The sequence below is a fragment of the Apis florea genome, unplaced genomic scaffold, assembly GCF_048593485.1.
Source record: "Apis florea isolate Af1SG1 unplaced genomic scaffold, ASM4859348v1 contig_1794_pilon, whole genome shotgun sequence".
Classification (NCBI taxonomy): Eukaryota; Metazoa; Arthropoda; class Insecta; order Hymenoptera; family Apidae; genus Apis; species Apis florea.
Window position 1 is genome coordinate 1,184,308 of NW_028256482.1, and position 26,103 is coordinate 1,210,410.

The 26,103-nt window shown below is 21.1% G+C and overlaps 2 long non-coding RNA genes across 4 annotated transcripts in view; one reads left to right on the forward strand and one right to left on the reverse strand.

The window, feature by feature from the left end:
* The first annotated feature begins 204 nt into the window (after positions 1-204).
* The window catches only part of LOC147658631 (uncharacterized), a 104,081-nt gene continuing 78,182 nt past the window's right edge, over positions 205-26,103 (forward strand). For all 3 annotated transcript variants that reach the window (XR_015293479.1, XR_015293480.1, XR_015293481.1), the window contains exons 1-2: positions 205-329; positions 6,009-6,128. This is a non-coding gene — a long non-coding RNA (uncharacterized LOC147658631). The remainder of the gene's footprint in view (positions 330-6,008; positions 6,129-26,103) is intronic.
* On the reverse strand, positions 15,039-16,889 carry LOC147658632 (uncharacterized). Its single transcript, XR_015293564.1, has 2 exons — positions 16,532-16,889; positions 15,039-16,183 (listed from the first exon to the last, which is right to left on the reverse strand). It is a non-coding gene; the product is annotated as an uncharacterized LOC147658632 (long non-coding RNA).

A 26,103-nucleotide genomic window follows, 5' to 3' on the forward strand; every position in this document is an offset into this window, starting at 1 on the left:
AAATTTCTAACTCTGTAATAATACTGGTTTATATAATAATAGGTTATATTTTATATACATATTATATATGTTACATGTTTTCCTCTGTTAAAATATGCATTTAATTAATTTTAATTTAAAATTTAAATATTTTCTATTTTTTTTATGTAACAAAATATTTTTCTAATGTTGCATTGAATTTTAAAAGGATATATAATATTTCAGGTTTTTTCAGTTTGCTTTCTTGGTTCAATTGTCTTATTGGTTTATAAAAAAGATTCTTTAAATTTCAATCTCTTTGAAAATGTTTGAAGATAATTTGAATTATCTATTTAAAATAATAATATAAGGTAAGCAAACTTTAATAATAAAAAAAATATAAAGAAAATTTTATTGTTTGAGAAATCTTTTATAATTAAAAATTAATAATTATAAATATGAACCAAAAATATTAATTTAAAAAATTTGAATAACTTACTTATATTGAATGTTATATAAAAACAATAAAAATTTCAATTCTTTTATGTTGTCAGTAAGTTTATATAATATGATAAAATATATGAAATATATGAATGTTAAAATTGAATGATAATCGTTTGAAAATTTTATATCATTATTCAATCTTTTATAAAAATTTTTTTTGATATAAATGAATTATATTAATGAAAAATTAAAAGTATGCTATTTTTAAAAAAAAATAATTCTTATTTGTGAAAAAAAATTATGATAATAATATTTTTTAATAATAATGATAATAATTAAAAGACTGAACTTTTCAATAAGATAATAATAATATTTATAGTAATATCTTTTGAAATGAAATTAATTTTTTAGAATGACTTATGTTTTTGTAATCAAAATTCCATAATTCTAGAAATATAACTAAAAAACAAACAATGAATGAAATGATATGATATATAGAAAAGAAAACATGTTAAGAATTAATTGAAATACCAAATATAATAATAAATTTAATTAGGAATAAAAAAAGATCTATATATTATAATATATAATATCTATATAAATTATTTTAATTATTTTTGTTAATATATTTTAATATAGTTCAAATCTTAAAGAAATTAATACTATTAAAGAAACTATTAGTTTTATAAATATGAAAAAATATAAAAAAATAGGTTTTTCATTTTTTATTTAGAATTATTTCATTTATTTTATATTTCTAATAAAAATGAAATTTTAAAACATTATTCTTCTATTTTTTTTTTTTGGAATCAATATTTTTTAATATATAATGAATGCAAATACTATATTAAATTAGTAAATTATCTTGTTATATGAATTAATGAAAAATATAAATAATACAATTATAAACTTGACTTAAGATATTATCTTTTTATTTTTTAGTAACTATTTTATCTTTTTATCTTTTTTCTGTTATTATCTTTTTGAATTATTATAGAAAAGAGTTAGAGTTATGAAAGGAGTATTTTTGTTTCGAATAAAATATAAAGAAACTAAAAGACCATTCTACTTCTAACATACATATATTATAACATATATTAGAAAAATTAATCAATGTTATTATTTCTTTTATATGTCTTTTTTTTGTTTCTTAAAAAAATATTTTTTTTCTTTCATAATTATAAAGACATTGGTACAAAGATATTTATGAGTGAGGCAACAAAAGAAAATAATATAAAATTGATCATTATTTTTTTTTTTGATTTTTTAAGTATTACGTTTAACTTTTGGAATAATATGTTTGAACTGTGTTTGAAATATCTTCTTTGAATTGAATCAGATTTTTGTTATTGAAAATATTGTTTATCAAATATTTTTTTTATTTTATTAGTATTTAATTATATTTGTTTTATTTCATTTATTAAATAAATTTTAGCTTTATTCGTATTATTCATAGTCAATATTTCTCCAAAAATATATTCTGTACTAATTTTTAAAAAAGCAAAATTATAAATAAATTTTTAAAAATAGTTTCATTAAGGATTGCCGCTGATGATTATGACAGAAATGTAAGAAATATATTATATAAATATAATATATTGTAAATATATTATTAGAATTATAAATATTATTCTCTTTTACAAATAATTGATATTTATTAATTGTATATTATTAATTATTAATATATGTTTTATGATTATCAAGTAATATCAAATCCGATATTTTAATAGTTGGCTTTATATTTTTCACAAAATATTCTAAAATTTAAAAAAAAAACAACTTTTAATGATTCATTCAGATGGATTTGCAAATTCTAATTCTTCAAGTAGATATTCTTTTATTACCAATATTTGGTTTATAAATAAATATAATAGTTCTTAAATTTTTTGTGTTTTTAATTATTAAATTTATTAAATTATAAAATAATTAAATGTGATTTAGCTATATTAAAAAACTTTTTATAATCGATCTTATTGAATTTTTTTTTTATTCTATTATTATCCTATTATTTTTTATGTTATTTCATTTATGTCTATTTCTTGTATTTTTACACATGATCTCAGACATATTCAAAAAGACATTCTATTTATAATAATTCGTTGTGTTTCTTTCAAAAATTTGATAAATAAATTTAAAAAGATAATCAATAATTAGTAATATTAAATATGAAATCTTTAGTTTTAATATCTCCAAAAACTAATAATTTTTTTTTTTTGCTATAAATGATATATAATTTGAATCAATGTATATAAAAAAATATACATATATAAAAATTATGTATTATGATTTCATAAAAAAATAGCAATTTCTTTTATTAAAAAATAATTTTGAATAAAAAATTATTTCCATTAAGCAATTTTATCATGTCTTTTTTCTGTCAATCGTTAATAACGGAATATTTTAGATATTCTTATTTCACATTCTCAATCTGTATACAAATTGAATCGCTTGTTATCTCAAATTCATAAATTTTTTATCTAATTAATAATAATATTATATTATATTCCTTATATTATCTTATATATGTTATATTATAATATTATTATTTATTATTATTATTTTATTTTTATTATTCTATTATTTCTACTATAAAATATGTTTTTGATACGAGCATAATAATATACGAAATTTATTAAATGTAATTATAGATCTAAAATATTATAATATAGATAATAATCCAGTTTATAAAGTAAACAAAAAAAAAAAAAACTAAAATTTCCTTTTTAATGAGAAGAAAACAATGAAAAAGCAAAACCTAAAATGGAATATATAAATAACTTCATATAGTAAAAACAATCATACATATATACATAAATTTTTTTTTTTCTTTATTAATTTATAATAGTAAATATTTTTTTCAGGATTTTTCCAATCAAAAAATTTATTTCCAATTACTATTATTTTGTTTTTTATTTGTTTTCTTCTTCAAAATACAAAAGTTTAAATTTATACAAAAGTTTATATATATAATATTTATACAAAAGTATTGTATAATTATAAAAAAATTATACAATATATAAAAGTTTAAATTTTTTTTATATTTATGTTATATTATATTAATTTAATCTCTATATACTTTATATTTATATTTTACATTTTAAAAAATATTTTTAAAAATATTTTTAATAAATTTCGTATTGCATTTGATCAATAAATTTTTGCCACGGATTACAATTGAATATATCTTTTAACGTATTGAATAAACTATATAATTAATGATCTTAGTAATCTATATTATTTAATTTTGAATATAAAAAAAAATTATATACATAACTATATACATAACTATATTATTGAATATATTTTTCTTTGGTAAAACTGTATGGTTGGTATATCTTTTCAATCGATATATCGATTAATATTACCAACAAATTGTTTGTAAAATAATTATAATAATTTTAATTTTATTGCTTATTTCCTTATAATTATATCATTCATCATATCATTATTAGAAATTTTTCTATTATATATTAAGAGATAATCATAAATAATTTATAAATTAATAGAAAAATTTACAAATTAATAAAACAATTAATAGAAAACTAGTAAAAAAAAAAAATAATTATTATTACAAGAATTACAAAATATGCAATATTACCTTATATTTTCATGATGATGATCCATTGTTGAAATGATGAAATTTAAGAAATTCATACCTCACTTCTTCTTTTTATGTTTGAAGTGCTTGGAAGAATTTAAATATGAATCAAACCTCAGAAGCCAAACAACAAACTAAATTTTCGTTAATTTTGACTTCTGATTTTTTCGCATATTATATTTTTTGAAAAGTCTTATATTGTTATTTTTCTTTTCTTGTACTTTTTCAAAAAATTCTTCAATATAAGTTACTATGTTTATAATATACTTGAATTTTTGTTCAGAATTTTTGTATCTTTAAACAAGAAAATCATGGCAATTTTATGGCAAAAATCAGATAATTTGAATTTTTTTCTAAATTTTTTCCAGTTGAATATCAATTTTCAATTGAAATTTCGTTATAAATATATTATATAAAAGAAAGCAAGCATATAGATGAAAAATGTAGAACAGAAAATATTAAAAATATTATTTTTGAAATTATATATATCAATTTTTTAATTGATATAAATAACTCCAAAAATAATATTTCGAATAAATATAATTAATTTGTTATTAAAAACTATGAATTTTGTTTCATTATTAAAGAAATTTATCAAGAAACCAATAAATCAATTTCAAAGTTTTTACGATATTTAACAATATTTCTCTACAATTTTCTACAATTTCTTTCAACATTTAATCTACAACAAATAATATTCACAATAATCGAAATCACATTTTTTAAAATTTCAATTCATTTTATAAAGTGAACAACATGGATTAATTAATTAATTTAAATTGATTTAGATAAGTATAATAAAAGTAGTAGAAGATTCTCTAACTTACAAAAGGGCACACGGTTCATGGATTCGATCGAGTTCGATCTGGAGGTTAACGCGATTTGTAGTTATCCGGATGAACATCGAAGCGAAAAGAAAGCAATTGTGATCAGTAATCGGTCGTTACAATCGAATTTTGCCATTTGTTTGTAGTGGGGTTGCTCAATTGCCTCAATTTCGTCTTCCACGCAGGTGGTCTGATATTCGAATAGGATGAAATAATAAATAAACATGCGATGAACAAAGAGCAAGGATCAGGACTGTAAATAATTGAGAAATAAAGTAGAAAGGAAAAATTCTATTGAAATTTGCAAAAATTTATAATTTATAAATCCGGAAATTTTATCAAAACTACGCTCGAAAAATTATAATAATAAAATATTTATTTTTATTTTTTTCGTTTTTAATAATATGATAAAATTATATTACTAACATTATTATATATTTTGTTCTATTCTAAAATTTCTAGAATAAAGAAAATATTTATAATTTTATAATTAAGCAAATTCTAATTAAATCAAACTATATTTAGACTACTTTCATAAATAAAAAATAAAAGAAAAATAAAATTTAATTTTTTTCAAAATGATTAGTAGTTAAAATAATTTTGATTTGATGAAATAAATAAAATCACATATATGTTATTGCTCCAAATTTAAGAACAATATAGTATAATTTTTCTAAATTCTTTTTAAATTTCTAATTTGCAGATTTCAATAATTTTTCATTTTTTCATTCTTTTTTTGTTCATTTGTTTTTTTATAGTCCATTTTTTAATAATTTATAAGTAAATATTTTATAAGATAAATAGAACATATTTTCAAATAATCCAATTCTTGCGTGTAAATGGATAATTTTCGAGTTCATTTAGATCTATATTCATCACCTCTACTTTTGTTAAATCGTTGAAATCCTTTAATGTCGCTTCATAAATACAATATTTAATTTTCTTGTAATTGAAGTGTTCGTAATAACATTACATATAATAAATCATTGTTAATATCATTTTATGTTCAATTACAAAATTCTTTTCCAATGTTATTTTTATAGGATATTAATGAATTTATTGCATCCCATATATAATCAATTTCACTTCTTAATAAATTGTGGATTATTATAAAAAAATACGTAGCAAGGTAAGATATATTTAATGCAAAAAAAGAAATAAGAATAAATTGTTTTATATAGATGGAGATCGTGCCAGTATTTATATTGTACTGAATGATTAAATGGCGAAAAAATGGAAAAAGAAAACAAAAATGAAAATAGAGATTGCACCCAATGTAACTCCATTCACCCGGAAAAAATGTGAGTCGCATTTTTATATATTATACACTCAACACTTTTAATTATATTAATTTTCTCTTTTATAAGTCTGATTTTAATTGCACGATGATATCGATGAAGACGTTGGATTTTATCATAGAAATCCAATATTTATCATTTTTATCATTTGAAACATAATTTAATTGAACGAATAATAATAATAATCATAACTTCATTTCGATATTAAAGTTAATGATTTATAATCATCTTGATTTAAGACGACATGGTTTAATAAATTTTGAAAAATTTATTTCGATACGGTTTGTGTATTAATATCATTTAGTATTATATTATATTATTATTTTTTTCCATAAAATTATTCTAAAAATCAGAAGGCGGAATCATTTCTTTTTTTATTATAAATATAAACTTTTATAAAACGTGATACTGCATGAAAAAATATAACAAAATCATTTATCAAATATTACAATAATAAAAAATATTAGATATATATTAATCCCTTTTAAATATTTCCTGCATTCAATTGGTCTCTTCTATAATATTTTTTTATTTACAATTTTTAATTTTACAATAATTACAATAATTTATAAATATTTATACAAAACTAATTAATTAATAATATAATGTTTTTGAGTAGAATAATATTTTCCATTTTGTTTTGTATCCGAAATACAAATTCGTTAAATCGATATTGGATATTAATATGTCATTTCCAATGTTGATGCACAAATAGATGCACACGTCTTCGTCCTCTCATATATATACTGTTCAGTTTTACACATATTCATAAATCATATCATACGTTATATTATTTGCTTTTGTTACAATCTTATTTTCTTTATTATTTAATAAATATTAAGAAATAAATTATATATATATATACTAGAATAAGATATATTAAAATGATTTTATTAAAGATATAAAAAAAGAAAGCATTGAATTCGTGCATCACCGTTGTCAAGACATTTTCGTCAACAAATTTACAGTTCTAGAATTTCTCGCGTGGAACTCTTACATTGTTTCTTTATTTATGCATTCGTACTAACATAAATTTTTTTTTTTTTTGTTACGAGGAGGAATCAGTATATTTTAAGGAAGATTTGAAATTAAAAGATGAATAAATGTCACATTAATCTCTAGATCTTTATCCGTAAAAATTTTTCTATCTGAAGCCATTTGAAGAATGGTGTCAATGATGGAAATCAGAGATGAAAAGTAGATCTTATACATATTGTCTTTATCTGAAATACAAATGCGCTATCCATAAATGACAATGATTAAATAATTAATCCTTTTGCTTACTAACATGATTATGTAAAATAGAAAATGTTTAAAAATTATATCATAATAAAAACGGTTTCTATGACGTGAGATCTGAATATGACACAATGTGTGCAAAATTTAATTTAACTAGTGAAAAAGTCAACAAATAATTAATATTTAAGATATTAATTTGTTTTGATTTTATTATCATACATATACATTTGTTCATATGTAAAATTCCATTTCATTACTTATCACACCATTAAACATCGTATGAATTAAATAAATTTATTTCTTATTATAAAACAAAAAGAATAGAGAATTAACACGTGATTGAATTCTTTCTCAGCATTTCATATTTACTTTTTAAATCTTATAATAAATGTTCAAAATGTTGTCCTGCTTCTTCTATACATAGTAATATACTTTTTATAAAATTTTTTCTGATTTTTCTCATTAATCTTGACTTATTTTTTATATCTTCACAATTATTAATTATTATTCATCTCAAAATATTTTCATTTTCTTCTTTGTGCACAGATTTTTTAAATAACTCTAGATATAAAAATCTAAAGATTTAAATCTGGAGATCTTGGTCGCTACTCCTCCATGACTGATCCATCTGTTATTAAATTTTTCATTCAAAATCCTGTTCACGTTGCACAAAAATGTCTGCATCATATGTGAATTATAAATTTTAATTGTATTAAATTTAAATTGATTTCATTAAGAATAGATATTAGTTCTTTCTTCAGCAATGCTGCCATATGTCTTTCCAGTGATGATAAGAAATATGGTCTTATCAATTCATTGTTTAATATATCCAGTTTATATCATACATTTATAGAAAATTTAATAAATATTGGATATTATATAGTTCTTGTATAAGTATATAATTATAAGTATATTATATTCTTCCTGTAAGAAATACGGTAAGAAATATGGTCTTATCAATTTGTTGTCTAATACATCCATACATTTACAGAAAACTGTTTTTAAAAATTTTGTTGTATTATCTCGACTGCCTATGTGTGAGTATTATATTATATTAAATATGCCTCTTTTTGTAAAAAAGATAGTAAGAAAGATTATCTTATTAATTTATTATCTAACACATCCATTCATATGTTTACAAAAAACATTCTAAAAATTTTATTGTATTTTGGGGATTCTCTGCCCACGTGTGAGTATTATGTGTATTAAATATCCCATCTCTTGTAAGCATAGCTTCGTCCATAAATTAATATTTGTTTAATAAAAGTTGTATTTTCACTACAATTTTTTCGTATTTGCAAACAAAATAATGATCTTCGTAAATAATCCTGATTTAACTCTTGCATTTTCTGTCAATGATAAGGACGTATTTCCTTTGATATTTCCCATACAAAATCATGTTGAATTCCTTCTCTTACTATTTCTCTCGTACTAGAATTAGGATTATCTTTTATATTTCGAAGTACTATTCTTTTTGTACTAGGAGTTCTCGATTTTTCTGTAACATTCTTCACATGCATTTGTAAACGAATATTTTCTTATTAGATATTTTACAAGAAGAAAATTTTTATACATACATCTTACATCATAATGGTTTCCGTCTGCTTTTCCATAAATTTGGATCATGTTGGTTATTTGTTCAGATGAATACATCATGAAAAATATTGGTATTAATAATATAACACAAAATAAATAAAACTAAAAATTAAAATTAAAAATTATCAATTATGTCTGAACGTAATGATTTTGAATATTGCATAAATGTGGTGATGGTATTTATTTGAAGCATCACTTATGATTGTGGAATTGTAGAATTGTTTGTATTGTGAGTTTGAAATGAACAAATGGTGGTTTATTTTAATTATTTGTGACTGATTTGATTCTAATTGTATTCTGATGTGAATATCGTTGCTGAATTCTATCTGATCTGAAAGATTGTCGCTTTTGGAATTTCTTTCAATCATTATTTTCTGTGAAAATGCAAACTGAAGGAATCAATGGTTGGAAGACGGTTTCCAAGGATAATATTGCGTCGCAAAAAAATATTAAGACAATGTTCTTCACATTTAGTTATCTTTTTAATTTAGATAAATTTTTTCAAATTAATTTTTAAATTGATCAATTGAACCAAATGTGTCAAATGTATTCACCAGACATATCCTATTTTAAAAATTTGATTAAATTGAATTAAATTGAATTATGTCATCATCAAAAACATTTATATATTAAAAACAATTTACTTTTGAACAAGATAAAAATTTAATTGAATGTTAGTCGCAAATAATCTTTCTGTCTATGAGCAGTAAATAAAAATTGCAAAAATTATATTTATAAAAAACATATGGATAGATAGGAATATGCAATTATAAATGGTTGGGTTTGGGTTGGAAATTTTTTTCGGATTTGGAATTTCATTTAATCGGATTCATAGTTGTGATATACATGCAGTGAATGAAGATATTAGATAAAATTAAGTATTACTTAATTGCGTTCATATATAATTTTTAATAATGCAAAAGAAAATTTTGATAATTTTTATAATATATTTGACAATATGTTTTTTATAATTTACATTGTTTATTTTTTTTTTTATTTATTATTGTCATTATTTCTCGTTATAATATAATTTTCAGGTCATGATATATATAAATTTTATTAAAATAATGTCCATATCATGTATTTCAAAATTTTAAACTCTTCTTTTTCAAATTCTCCTGTTTTAATAATATAAAAATATTATTAAAAATACTTTCTTCGTGATTTTTAAAAATATTCAAAAATTTTATTTAACTCTATCAAAATTAAAAACAATTTCATATTATATCATTTTTTCGATAAAATATGATAATATTATATAATAATACGTAATAATAATTATATTCATATATGATAATAAATTTAAAAATATAAATTATAAATAATTATTCATATTTATACAAAAAATTGTTTATGTATAAATTATATTACATAATATACAAAAATAATAAATTATCGGGATATGTAAAAATACATAATTATATATATACGATCGCCAATGCGATTTTATGTCATCCTCTCGAGTTACTTAATCCACCTGTGCTTTTAAAAAACCAGATAAATTGCAGATAATGTTAAATATTTCGTGTTTATTTCTGATAATAATATTATTCTAATAACTGGCTCAAAAATATTTAGATTTTTTCGAATAATATCTAAAATAATTTTTTAGATTTAAATTAAATAAAATATATAAAATATATAAATAAATTTAATAAAAACTAACAAAAAAAAAATACTGACAAGTGTTTTCAATTTTTAAAAATTGAAATCTAAAATGGCGAATTTTGATAAATCTTTATTCGAAAATTGTTTCGAATCAGATAATTCCTTTTCTATAATAATTCATTAATATCATAAGGAGTTTCTGATGATAGAAACATTTTTATATCTTTCTTTAAAAATGGTTTTTTTTTCATTTTCATATCAGTCAAGAGGCGATCTGATATTAAAATCTATTGATCATATCCAAATTAACGTTTCTTTGAAAAATTTTCTTGAATAATTGATATCGAAAATGTTTATTAGCAAGCAAAATGTTTATTACATTAAAATATGCAGTAAAATTTTGTGCATAATGGGTTTTGTATCATTCGATATCAATCATATTAATTTATGTATAATTTTGCAATGTTTAATGTATATTCTTCGAATGTTTCTATGTTTATTTAAATTCTTTTTAAATTTCATTTAAAATTTGTAGGCTTCGATAATTTCTTTTTCTTCAATAATCCTTTTTCTCTTCTTTTTCATCCAGTTTTTAATATTTAATTATATAATAATAGTATTTTATATGATAAATGGAGCATAATTTTAAATAATCGAATTCTTGCATGTAAAATAAAAGTCGAAATTGAATTTATTTAAATTTTTATTTATAATTTTTTTTTTATTAAATTATTGAAATCTTTTGATATTGCTTCACAAATATAACATTTTCTTGATAAAGTTGATAAAATGTTTTTTGTTATTTACGATCAGTAATTGTTAATATCATTTTATGTTCAATTATAAAATTGTTTTTCTATAATTTTATTTTCATGGATTTTAATGAATTTATAATATTATTTATAATCGATTTCACTTTTGATTATAATTGTTTTTTTTTTCTTTTTTTTTACAAATCTAATCTAATTGAAATGGCAATATCGTAATGAAAGCGTGGGATTTTGCTATAGAATTTTTGTTGTTTGTAATTTGACAAATAATTTAATTGAAGAAGAACAAATAAACATTGAAAGATATATTCGTCAGAATCGAATTCATTTTCAAACATTTGCTTTGTCGTATCTATCACAATCCCATTTCGATATCAATGTTAATGATTTACAATTATCTTCGTTTAAAGTTGTGAAAACATATTCCAAGTAAATTAGTGAACATATAATGATTTAATAAATCTTGAAGATTTATTTCGATGTATACGACTATTTCTCTGAGTTTATTCAATTCATTTTCTCTTTTATAATTTTTTATTATAATTTCTGATAATTGAACATTGATATTTCGAAAGTTTCGCCATTTTTAATAAATATATATAGATAGATAGATAGAGTTTTTTAATGATGATAATTTTTCACTATTTTTCTGCTTCAATGTTGAATAAATAGCTTTATATGTTTTAAACTCGCTTAAAAGAACGAATGATTTTTTTCAGTAACACTGAAACAATTCTTTTTCTCAAAGAATGTAATTTCATTTGAGCGGCGAATATTTCCTTCTTTATATTTGCCATTTTTCTTCTCTTTGTTCTTGATTCACTTGATTCATCAAATGATTTCGATGGTAAATCAAATTTTTTTATTTTTTTGAAACATTTTTTGAATTATTCTGCAACTCGAATGTGCCATTTTAAGAATAACACAAAATCATTACACTATCACATTTTTGTTAATATATGATAATCAGTAATTAATACATGTGAATTCACTTTGCGTTTCATGACATTAAAATGATGTTTTATATTAAATATTGATGTAATTATTACGCTTATTACAAATAAACTATTTAAAATCATTATTCGCGAACATTTACTTATACATTAAAACATTGTTTACATTTTTTTTTTCTACTAAACGCATTCTTGGAAAGCATATTGTTTCCTACGTATGTTATTATTATGTTGATTCTAAGAAATAATTTAGAAATTATTTTGAACATATATTTCGTTCACGTCGAAATCATTTCATGATTGATATCATTCTTCTTCATCGATAATAATAAATTTGTATTTAACATCAATGAGAGCTAACGACATGGAAAAATAGTTTTTATAATAGAATAATTAATTTTATATATAATTGAAGTATAAAATCATCATTTTATGAACACGTATTCTTTTCAATTCAATTTGGAAAATTCTATTTTGTCATAAAATGATTTATAATGATTTCATATTAATTAGAAACATTGAATTGAAGCAAAAATATCGGAAGTTTATCATATAATTCTTCAAATATATTTTCTATAATGACACTTATGTATGAATATAACATATATAAGTACAAATGATAATGATCTAAATGTTTCTTCGTAGCAAGACACACTTGCAAAAAATATATGATTTATTTCATCAAAACAATCAAAAAACACACAACAAAAAATATAGATAAAAATTATATTATTAAAATATAAAACTTATTTTTCAAAATCAACTTATTTCATTGTTAAAAATAAGCAAAATATTTCATTCTTTTAATGATTTTTTAAATTATTAGCAATAAAAATTTATTTGTTTTTTTTTTAATCTAAATTATGGAGACAATCGTCAAGAGATTAATATATAGAAAATTTAAGTTAGTAAAGTTACAGTTTTTATAATATGTAAATAAAAAGCAATTTTTTTTTATGAAAGAATTATCTTTATTTAATAATATACTGTCCATTTTGATTTATAATCTCTTTCCATTTTTTGGGCAAATTTTATAATCTTCCGTTTGTAAAAATCCTTGTATTCTTTGTAATACAAAAAAAGTAATACAAAGTAAATATATTCCATTATATTCCAAAGTAGTATTATAATCCATTCTTTAATAATGTATGTTTTGGATCATTGTCTCATTAAAAATAAAAATTTTCTATTATTCTAATTTTTCCGCTCGTTTCTTTAAATTATTTTTCAATATTTGTAAATATTTATATTTATTTGATATTCCTCTGATAACGAGATTTTCAACATTACTGAGCTTCATATCGATCCATCGCTATGCTTACGTATTTCTACGAAATGGTACATAGAGAAAAATCGGAAAAATTGGAAGAGAAATGGTTAGTATTGTACGTTATAAAAAAAAAATTTTAAATTATTTATATGATAGAAAAGAAATAAATGCAGAGACACCAATTAAAATATTTGTCAAGTAAACAGTGACACAAAAATAAAAAAAAAAAGAAGAAAAATTGCAAAATCATTAATATTATTTTATATATTGATTTTGAGTTTTTTGTATATAATTAGAATATAACAAATGCAACAAAATAAGGAAAGAAGCGAAAAAATAAGAAAAATTCTATGTTTTTTAGTTTCCTCCTGTTTTTATCTACTATGAAGATGTTAAATAAAAGAGGCGCGAAATTGAAACACGCAATACGAAATCAAAATCACGAGACATTTCTTCATAGATTGTTGTAGGGATTTATTATATCATTTACAATATCAACGATATTTTTAATTATCATAATTAAACTTGTTTGTCTTATATAATTATATAAAAAAAATATTTTATTTTTTGATATAAAAATATTGAAATAAAAGAAAAGTAACTCGAATATGTGTAACAAAAATAAAAATATAAAATGTTATATTATATATTCATTCTATATTAAAAATTTATATTCATAATTTATATTTTATATATCATTACATCTAGTAATGTGAAAAAGAAAATGTATTGTAATCTCCAAATATGTATATTAGTTTTAATTAATAACAATTTTAAAAATAGTTTTAATCGCCTTACTCTGACACACTCTTCTCTACTTCTTTCTTTTGATGGAAAAACTGTTCTTTATTTTTTTTATTCGTCACTTTTTTAATTTTAAATTTCTTTTTAAAATATGCATTCGAAAAAATTAAAAAAGATAATATGATGTTGAGTGAGGATCTTTTATTGAGAGAAAAATTCAGGAAATCTTTGAAATTGTATATTTTTTAGAAACACTTCGGTGTGGTTGGAGTGTGAACGTAATCTTGTAACTTGAGACGATATTTTAGCTATCCAATTTCAACGGCAATCAGTATCATTCTACTAGGAAAAAATTATTACAAATAAATTCGCTATCAGTTTTCTAGGAACAACTGACTCTCTAATGATTTAAAAACCTTCGGCTAAATTCTAGGAATTTTCTATAAGTTGGCAGTATTGCACAGTCAGAGGATTGATCTATAATGTCATTGGCCACTTGCACATCCCACGGAAAACTCGTAATTTCACGAGATGAGCATAAAGGGGATTTTAGAGAATTTGATAAATTAATAAAGAGAACGTTTTTACCGATTGAATTATTAGAACTCTTGAACTTTGCAAATTCGAACTAACAGAACATATAGAATCTTATGAATTCATTCAGTAATAACGTAAACTTTAATTAACACATGACCATTGATCTTGATCGGTTAAAAACTTCTTAACAACAAACTTCATTATAAATTAATTTTATTAATAGTTAATACATAAAAAGGATTAAACGTTATTGTAAATTTTCTTTACTTTTTAATGAAAATTCATGTGAACAGGAATTATCAATTTTTAAAATTTGTTGTGCTCCGCAAATAGGGCAGTGTGATATGTAGTTGTTAGAATATTTAAAATTGTATTATTATTAGCTTAAATGTAAAAGTCTTTACAAAAGTGCCAAATTAAATTTTGTTAAATTCTTGATTTCGATATTTTCTTTTTGTTTAAAGATATGTTTCTTCAATTTGTTATTTCAACAATCTGTAAAATTTAACAAAGTATAGTATCATTTATAGAATTATGCTCTTAACTTTTGAAAATCTCAATCATATGATGGAAAAAAATAGAGTAGTTGAAGCTGAATGTTTGTTTGTATCATTGCATGTCCATTACTATCATCAAAATTGTAACTAAATATTATTTTGATTTATTTATTTGAAACTATAATATAACTGTATATAAATTATTTCTATTTACAATAATATAATATTTTACAAAAGATTTTGTAAGAAAAGTTTAACAATAATTTCATTTACAAGTAATCTGGTATTATTTTTTATTTCAAGATCATTATAGGTTAAATTATTATTATAAAATGTTAAAATTTCATTTAATGAGAATAGAATTGGTTCTTCTTTGTTATTGAAAAGTAATTTTCTGATTATTTTTGGTCGTTTTCAAACTTTTTGCTATTTTCTTTAAGATGACAGCTAAGTTTTTGTTTTCTTTTTTACATGCTGTTATGATTATTTGTATTAAATATAAAAACTGATTCATATCTTCTGATATTCTGTTATTTTTCGTTTTTATGATTTTAGGGATAAATTTTTCCTCACGAAACCATTAACATAATATAATATCATATTTATATATTTTTTCTATATATATTTCATACATATACATATATTTATATAAATGTTTTTCAATCATTATATGTGTAGATTTAAATCTTTTTAATTTTTCAATACCTTTTTCATTTTATGAATAATTTATTATAAAATATCCGAATTTTTTCTTCAATTACCGTTTTATATTTTCAAGAATATGAATTTTTTTTACTAAATTTAATATAAAATCAGAAACAGCAGCTACTTTTCTGTTCATCATCTACAAAAATAAAAAATTTGAATATTATTATTGGTGAAAAATTCTTATACTTACTTGAAAATTTTTCTAATTTTATCATGTAAAACTTATTTATATTATATTATATTATTTATGCACTTTAATGTATGATTAAATTATAAACTAAATATATATATAATATGCAATTATGTTATATTATAATTATATTATATAAGTATATTATGTATATAATTAAAATTTATAACTAAATTTAAAGATATAATTTCTATATGTATGTTATAAAAAAATAGTTTGTGTCATGGCTTTTTCAGATGATTCTACATTTTTGGATCAGTAGAGATCTATAAAAAAAGCTGTTATAATACTTACCAGAAGGAACAAAAGTTTTAAACTCGAAAAATATAATTTTTAATATTGTTTTCTGCGTTTTGAGCCTTTTTTTTTTCTTTACCATAAAATAAAGTCATCGATGTTTATGCTTCTTTTGTGATTTTGTTTGGTGATCAGACTCGATTTGATCATCGTTATTACGTAAAGAAATTTTTTAATCTCTCTTTTAAATTGTTGCGAATTTTTTCGTAAATATTAGGCATAAATTGAACACAAAGCATTTTTTATGGGGAGTGAAGAAGAATTTACATAAAAATAATATAAGACTTTATTAAGAACAGAAATTACTTACTAATCGCAACTATTGAACGCTATTACAGCACTGAATATGAAAAACAAGAACAGTTCAATTAGTATTATTATTGTTTTCCATAAGCGTCATCTATTGACACTTTCTTAATATCTGCTAATAGATGTCACCATCGTTACGTATTAACATTTTCAATGTATAATTTTGATTGTGATATATTTATTATTTGTTGTTTATCGCTCTTCAAAGAAAAAATTTATAGATATAAGATTTGAAAAGCAAAAAGGCTATAATTAAAGTAACAATCTGTTCATTTATATTCAAATATATAAAAATAATCGATTTAATAATTTATCATATAAAATAAATTTCATGAATAGATTGAAAAGCTGTCCTTATTTAAATAAAAATTGAATGATGTATCTTTATAAAACAACAGTAAAAAGAAATCTTTATTCTTTATTTCTAAAATTATACATATTATAATACATATTTATTTTTCTATATGATTCGTCTAGAATATTTCTATAATTTTTTTGTCTATTATTAACTAAATAATTACATTTTATTTATTAATATATTCGAGTTAATTTTCGAGTTAATAATTCTTAAATACTTCATCGATAGCACGAACGTTATAATGATACAAATAATTTTTTCTATTTCTTCTTGTATTGAAATTCGTTTCGTACACAACAAATCGGAAGTTGCTGTGATTATTGATATTTATCAAAATGTACTTGAAAGTTATTGAAAGTCAAACGAAATTTACATTTAAATATCAGATACGTACATTTGTAGTATAATATATGTAATATAATATCCTTAGAAATATTCATTTAAATGATGATGTATTAAAATTAATTTTTAATATAATTTCCAAAACGAATGGATTATTTACAACCCATGATTTCTTTGAGGCTTTTATTCCTTTTGGTGAGTACTATATGATGCAATAAAAAGAAAATATATTAACTTTGAAATTGAAAATTTGACTTTAAAATATTATATTAAATAAAAGAATGATATTTTTATTTCTATTACAAAATTTAACATATATAAAATAGAAAATTATTTAAAATATTTTTTTAAATTAAATTATATTATTATTTCATCTCATTTCTTTTCTGCATCTTTTGCATTAAATATATGATTTTTCAATCTATGATTTATCCAAATCAATATTGATTCGACAAATTTTTTTTTTATTATCAAAATCAAAATATTTTTCCATGCTTGTAATATTTTTTCTTTATTTTCTAATATTTTATTTAAGCTTTTAATTTTCTTTATAATTAATTTAAATGTTTAACCGAATTAAGATCCAATGATTGATTTCAATAATTTTGAAATATTATAAAATAATGCACGAAGCATCTTGTTAAAAATGATATAATAATAGTAATCTTTCCACTAAAAGTTTTAAAATGTTCAAATATTTTGAACAATATAAGGAAATCATACAAAATCATATAATTTTGTAAATTATTATTAACAAATTGGATAAAAAAAACAGAAATTATTAAAAATATTGAAACTAAAATTTGAATAGTAAAATTTGTTAGCCAAATTCAAAGAGCTATTATGACTGCTTTATAAATCAGGACCTGGTTTTTATTTCTTATAATATTGTTTTTTCAATTTTTTCTGTTCCATTTGCCGCCATATAATCCCATGTCATGATTAAATCCTTCATTATATTATTTAAAAGTTCATAGAATAAATTTTTGTAAAATTTCACATTCGGTTTTCTTCATATGATTTTTTTTATTATATTAAACAAGTTAATTTTAGTTTTGTCAGAGAAAATAATACTTTTTCAGAAAATTTCTGGACAACATTGTATATTATTTCATGAAAATCAAATTAAAACTGTTTTGTTCTATTTGTTTCAGAAATACAGAACGTTTTTTCATTATTTTTTTCTATGTAAAATTCAAAGAATCGTTTCTCACGATTTAAGTTTATATAGAATGAAAATTAATTTCAAAATAAAATTCGGACTTTTATATTTTTATGCTTTACGAAGTGATTGATTTCTTATGAATCTTAAAGACTTAAATGAAAGATAAAATTATTTTCATTAAATTATGTTTAAGTTCTGCCAAAAATAAAAATTTATTTATATTAAGTTTTAAAAATAATAGAAAGACAAATTAAAACTCTGTAATAAGAAAAATTTTTCTTAAACATTTAAATATATTTTGAACTATTTTTATTTTAATACTTTTAGACTTTAATATTTTGTTGATAATCTTTTATTTCACTTTGTCAACTTTTTGTTCAATATTGATTAGTTTTTTTATGAACTAATTTAAACTAATAAAGAATTTTTTTCAAGTCTATTTTTTTAACGCGTTTTCTAAATCTTTTGTGTTAAACATATGATTTTTTTTTCTTTCAAATATGCGCATAAATATTCAATAATATTTAGATTTATAGTGTATTGATAACATGCGCGCAATTATAAAAAACACACTTGAATATTTAAAACTTTGTGTTTTGAATTATTGTTTTCATAAAAGCTAAAACAATTGGTTATAACAAATTTTTGTACAGATTGACATTTTGCTTCAGAATTTGTAAATTAATGATGTTTTGATAAATATTTATCAAATTCAAAACAAAAATTTTAAAAGTTCAACTTTAAAAAAACTGATGTGACAATGAAAAATAGATATCACATCAGTTTTTGAAATTTAGGTTATCGATAATAAAATCTGTGGTTATTATTTTAACATTCCTATCTTGATGCTAACATCCAAATATCTTATGCTTCTTGAGTCCAAAAAACCAAAATTGTATTCTTTAATTATCTGCCTTTAATCCTTTTTTTGAAATCTTCTCCAAGATGCATCTCCGATTCACTAAAGAGATTTCTCTTATGTCAGAGAATATCCTTTTATATCTCACTATTTTTCTTAAAATAATCGAGTTCCAGCATGCTTCTCCACAGTAGAATAATTTTTGTTTTGCTATTAAACTGTCACGTGTTATAAAGAACTCTAAGAAAGACTTTTTCATCGTTTGTTTCACGATCGGAAGAGAAATCAACTACCGATAGTGAGAAATCTACTTTAACATACGCTAATCTTCCGCGAAGAAGCGACTTCTTGCATTTTAATGAATTCAATTTTTCCTCTTTTCATTTTCAAATTCATATTTTGCTAAATCGATTAACGCGAATATTTTTACATCTTGTCGTCGACGAATGTGATAAATTATATTATTTATTTTATCTGTCATAATTGATTCTTTGCTGTTGGTAATTTTTGTAATTTTGCACATTTTCCTTTCGATGGTTGTTGTTGATATATCTTCTCTGCTTGACCAAATTCGGTGCAAATATTATTGTTTTACCATATTTTCCTTTTCGTCGAAGAGATTTCTAATTTTTTTCCATAAATCTGTGAATTTTTTTCATCCCTTTTTCTTATTTCTTCTTCTTGATTAGGAAGAATTTCTCTGCATAAATATGTATGAGTTAACTTTTAATCGTACAAATTTATAGCAACATTTGTGTTGAGATTCATTCGTTCCAATTTATTAATTTTCTTCAACAAACATCGCCAAGTAATATTATAAGATATTCTAATTAAACATTCTACCAATTTTTCTGATTAAAAATACAGAATCGTTTTTGTCTTTTTGATTCCAAGCAGTTTTATTAATTCTTGAAAAATTCAAAATTAGGTTTTTGATTTAGAAGAGCCTTTAAATTGTCACTCTGTATCATAACGTTTATTGGAAATTTGGATTGTAAATGTTTATTGATTCGGCATTTATATCACTTCAGACCATTTTATAAAATAGTAGATCACAACCAGCATAAATAGATTTCTGATTTTGGAAGTGGACGCTTCAACATTTTCAGACTTGCTGCTTCTTTCTTTGATCGACAAGTATGAGCTATGATACCAAATCTTTTACATCTTGTCGACAAGAGATCCGATAATATTGTTACCTTCGTGGAATACCTTTATTAAAACTTCTGAAATATTACCAGCAACCAAGCCAGCTTTCGATTTTTATTTTCGAAATAACAATCTTTTCGTAATTCTAGAAAATTCTAGAGAATATTATTTTCCAATAGTATTCCGTGGCAGGCAAAAATAAATCCTATCTCTTCATCTTTTATTTCTAAATTTCACAAACTTCTCAAACACTGAATTTCACAAAATCATATTTGTGAGCGTTCTATCTATGAGTTAGTTAGATTTGTTGAAAGAAATCAATTATTGTAAACCTATCACTGCTAACAATTCTTTACGTGTTATACAATAATTAATTTTTCTTTTCCCAACGCTTTCAATCTTTTTAAATTTCACAAATCGTCAATAACAGAGAAAAGATCATTTTTCTTTAATTCGTCCTTTTCTTCCCATAAATATTTCTTGCCTGAATGCAAGAAGCTTTTTGATAGCGCATCGACATTGTTTCTTCTCAAATACTGAATTTCGAAATCATATTTGCGAGGATTCTATCCATGAGCTAGTTGGATTTGTTGAAAGACATCAATTAAAGCTAAGCAGAAATTTTCTGTAAAGTTAAAATTTTCTACTGACTTTATCACTGCTAACAATTCTTTACGAGTTATACAATAATAAATTTTTCTTTTTCCAACGTTTTTAAGAAATTGGAGATGATCTTTTCTTATTCTTCTTATTCTTGGGATAGGATCCAGAATAAATTTGTCGTCTTCTGAAGGTAATACTAAAACGGAAGATCTTGAAACGTCTTTTGACAATCATTGGTCAACAGTTATGTTCAGCCAAATCAATGGAAAGATTTTCAGTCAATCAATAAAAAATTCTTGACAAATTTTTTGTAACAAGTGCAAATTTCTTGGAAACTTTTTAATTGGTATGAAATTCGCCAGATGAAAAGATTTTTTTTTAATCTTCTGAAATGTGACTAATTTGTCTCGTATTTCCGAAGTACAATCGGCAGAAGCCAACTCTTCGCTGACAATTTTGAAATAGAACATAATTTGACAGATTCTTTGCACCGAAACGGAATTCAATTATTGAATTTAAATTTTTGAATTGGAAAAACAGTCAGCAAAAAGAGAAAATTAATATCAACTTCCCTCTCTGCTGATAATTTTGAAATAAAATATAATTTCTCTAAAAATTCTTCGCACCGAAACGAGAATTATTGAATTTTTGAATAATTGGAAATATCTTGAAAGCGTTGCCTCTAATGAAATGATCAAAGCCGTAATCTTAATTGCCTCGTTCTACGCATTTGTCGTGCCACAACTTCGAATTTTGAATTTCTTCCAAGACGAAAGAATGTGAAAATTGCGCCATGTGATATGAGGTTCGTACTTGAGAAATAAAAAAAGGGTTCGAGAATGGAGCACTATTAGAAACAGTTGTTCATCTAGATCAGGCATGTCAAACTCGTTAACCAAAACAAATGGAAATAAAGATGAAGCATAATTTATATTATAAACAAATCAATATATAAAATAATAATACACAGAATATAAACATATTAAAAAATACGTATGTATATAAGAAAGTTTCTTTTTTTTCAATTTAACATTATATAAATAAAATACTATAATTTTTTCTTTTTCTTTGAAGAAACTTGGCAACATTTTTCATTAACCAAATCTCCAAAATTTGATTGAATTTGTCGAGCTGTAGTTATTTTTAACTCTGCTTGTACATGCTTGTCTGTTAATCTTGATTTTTTCATAATTTTATTATTTTTTAAAGTGGAAAATAGTTATTCGTACAAATATGTGCTACATAGATAAAATACGTTTAATTAGTAATAATTTCCCTTATATAAATGGAAATGTTTATTTAATTCATGTACATACTTATAATTTTAATTAAAGAATCAAGTGTTGTCAAAAAGTAAATAGTATTAAATAATTATCAATTTTGGCGTGTTTGACATCTGGATACGTAAATTTTTAAAAATTTGATTATATTCATTGATTATATTCATGTTGTTTATATATTTGTTATCTATAAAAATTGAATACTAGAAATTGCATACTTTAAGTTAATTATGATTTTCTCTATTATTGTCATTACTTGAATTTTTGAAATTATTGATTTGTTTTGTCCCTGAGATTGAAAATTTTAATCGAAACTTTTTTAAATTATGTTTTATAGTTCTTTATAATGTTTTCAGTTTTTAATTGAACTAATAACAATTATCTGTAGTGTCAAATAATGTAGATGCTTTCTATTATTAATTACAGTTAATATAAGTAATTAATTATTCCATTAAATTCAATTGCAATTAATAAAAAATCTTTTTTTATTAAATTTTTAAAAAATAATCCAGCATATGTAGCTAAGAATTTGTCAATATATTGATAAGTATAACGAAATAATATACATGTTATTCTTTCTATAACTATATAATAAAATACAAGAAAAATTATTTATATGAAAGTTCATTAATTTAATAAGAATATATTAATTATTTCAGAATATTTGAATTTTTTTTAAATTATTAATATATATATATATATGTTTTATATATTCATAATACATTCTGAAATATGTAATAAGTTTACAAATATAATAAAAATATAATGAATAATATTTCTTTTACGTTATCTAATCCAGAAGCAAATATAGATAACTTGGGCAAAAAAAATACGGTTTTTTGAGATTCATAATATGCTTTTATTTCTTTTATAATTGCAAAATCGTACAAAAGAAAAATTAAAAACCAGTGTATCATTATAATAACAGAGATATATTCTGCTACTCTTGACATACTGAAATAATAACGATAGTTCAACATTATTATTTTTAGTTTCTTTATATAAAATTTTTTAATATATTGGTGAGATTCCTCCGATTAAAATGAGATTAAGCTATATAATTTCAACTTTATTTATTTTATTACGTTGAATTATATTGATAATATAATACATATTTTGTTTCATTATAAAAATTATAAAATATTATAATAATAAATATATAAAAAGTTATTACATTGACAAAAAAATGGATTCTTAATTTTATCTACTTCACATTTGAAGTATCAAGAGCAATGCTGAAAAAGATATATGTGTCATTTAATGGAAAAAAATACGCCATTTGAAAACAACAATACGATTGAACAACTTATATTCAATGAATAATGAACAAGTCTAGATTCAATGAAAAATATGAACTAAAGTATATCGTCATACAACGTGGATGAACAAGTTTACAATTGATAAAACAATCATGTAATACATTTTTATTTTTTCGACAATCAATTGTGGATGAATAAATTCAACAAACAATGTGGACGAAGAAACTTACATACGACGAATAACATGAAGAATTAATCCTAATTTTCCACTTTCGATATGGATAAACACATCTACATTTATGCGATAATATAGTTAAACAAACTTCCATCACACTTTCACACTCGATGAAAAATGTGGATGAATGGTTTTTATTAAACAAGCAGTATGAAATTTACATTGTTAATAAACAATCTACGTTCAATCAATATTGTATTCACTGAACAAGTGCAAGTGAACAAGAACGAACAATTAATGGACAATATGGATATATTATTTTATCAACAATGGGATAAACAATATGGATAAACAAGTTCACATTTGCTGAAAAATAAATGTGAATAAATGAATTTACATTCGACAAAGAATGAATGATTAAACCTATTTGGTGAAAAATGTAAATATACGGATCTGAATTTTGCTTGAATGTTATACAAATCGACATTCGATTAGAAACATGGATGAACAGCCTTCGATCGATATTCTTTATTCAACGGACATGAAGAAACAAATTTTTTCATATTCATTAAAATATATGGATGTACAAATTTACATTCGACAAGCAATGAATGATTAAATTTATTTAAAGAAAAATGTAAATAAACAGGTCTAAATTTGATCTGAACGATATATATATATATATAAATCAACATTCGATTGGAAATGTGGATGAATAACCTTTATTCGATCGACAATATGGATGAACAAATTCACATTCGATGGAAAATGTTGACAAACAAATATACATTCTATGGAAAATATAAATAAATATTCTGTATTCAGAATGTGAAGGAACAAATTTTTCCATATTCGATAGAAAATATCAATATACAAATTTACATTTGAGAAACGAATGATAACTTAAACTTATATTCAATATTGTCGGCAGACAATGTAGTTCAACATATTTGTATTCAATAAACAAATTTTCATACAAGAAAAATAAAAATCAGAGAAATTATATTATGAATATATTGTATAAATAATTAATTTAATTTTTTATGTATGTAATATATAATTTATATAAATAACTAAATTTGATCTATTTTATGTACAATTTAATCTCGTTTTAATTTGGAAAAATTTTATTAATATGTTAAAACATTTCTAAAAAAAAAAAAATTAAGAAAATTATATTATTATATCATAGATTGTTAAAAAATTAATTATAATAAATTAGTATAAGAATTGCATAGCATGTCGCATTAATTAATTCCAATAACATAGACATATAGATAGACATAAATTGGCTAATTTCCAATTAAATTTGAATGAAGTATCGATAAGAGGTTATTCTATATAATATTATATTCTATATTTTATATTCTGAAATAAGCAAAAAATGTAGAATAAATTAACTAATTTTTAAATTAGTTTTATTTTATTTAAAAATTAATTTTCAAAAATGCGAATTTTAGAAATCAATTATGTGATTTTATGACTGTACATCAATCTCGATTTTTTCAAAAACAAGGATTTAAACAATAAAATTTTAATCTTCATTTTTTGCTTATTTTAACATATAAAATCATTCTATTGATTTGTATTAAATTGGAAATTGGAAATTAGCCAATTTCACTTGTCAAAATCAAAAGAATTTTCAAATTCGATTTTCTCAAAAACCAAATATCAGAAAAAATTTTATTATATTTTTATTTCTTATTTTTTCATAAAGAATTATCCTTTATATTGATTCTTTATAAATAAAAAGAAAAAATCTAAAAAGAATTCAAATATTCTATTTTTTTTTCTGAATGAATTTATTTTTATATAAAATTATTTTTAATAATTCAGAAATAATAACATGTACACATTCGAACGTATTATATTATTCGCATAATAATAATATAATGTAATCAGCAGATAAAGATTATGATTTTTGGATGTCTTTTTAAAAATAAAAATAACTATTACGTTTAGTCTATTTTATTATCCAATAGATTTTCCTTCCTATATTCTATAAGAATTTTCTAAATGGAATCTCTAATATTTTCTACATTTAGAAAATCATAACTTATTATTTATATT